The sequence below is a fragment of the Brassica oleracea genome, chromosome C9 (assembly GCF_000695525.1).
Source record: "Brassica oleracea var. oleracea cultivar TO1000 chromosome C9, BOL, whole genome shotgun sequence".
NCBI classification, from domain to species: Eukaryota; Viridiplantae; Streptophyta; class Magnoliopsida; order Brassicales; family Brassicaceae; genus Brassica; species Brassica oleracea.
In genome coordinates this window covers 46,748,203-46,748,824 of record NC_027756.1, presented here as the reverse complement: position 1 = coordinate 46,748,824, position 622 = coordinate 46,748,203, and positions in this window count along the sequence as shown.

The window sequence follows — 622 nt, the reverse complement described above, 5'->3', positions numbered from 1 at the left end:
TTTGTAGATTTCTCCTTCTACCGTTACATATCGCGCGGCCTGGGTCTTGATTTTACGGGCCACCCATTTCTCAGTGAGAAGCGTCCCGTTGATTATGTATGCTCGGATTAGCTCTAGCCATGGGCTGTCGCAGCCGTATTCCGGCTGATCCACATTTTCTTCTGGTGGGTCTACGACTTCCTCTGCATATTCGATTTGTGCTCGAATCAGATTGACGACCACTGGTGGTCCGATGCTTGGGTGTTCGATGAACTCGACGGGGATGACTCATCGTAGTCCAGAATCCGAAAATGATGCGCGTGCGGCCAAGGCATCCGCCTGAGTGTTTTCCGAGCGAGGAATCCTAGTGAGGGCGAAGTGGTTGAAGTTTCGGGAGAGGTCTTGGATGAGTTTTAGATATGCATCCATTCTTTCGTCCCTCGCTTCGTATTCTCCGCTGTACTGATTTGCGACTAACTGAGAGTCACAGTAAGCGTGAATGTTGCGGATCTTAAGCCCATGGGATAATCGTAATCCTGGACGAGTGCTTCATATTCGGCCTCGTTGTTCAACACATGGAATTCCGATCGGAATAATTGTTCCAAGACTTCGCCAGTCGGAGACGTGAGCCGGATTCCGATCC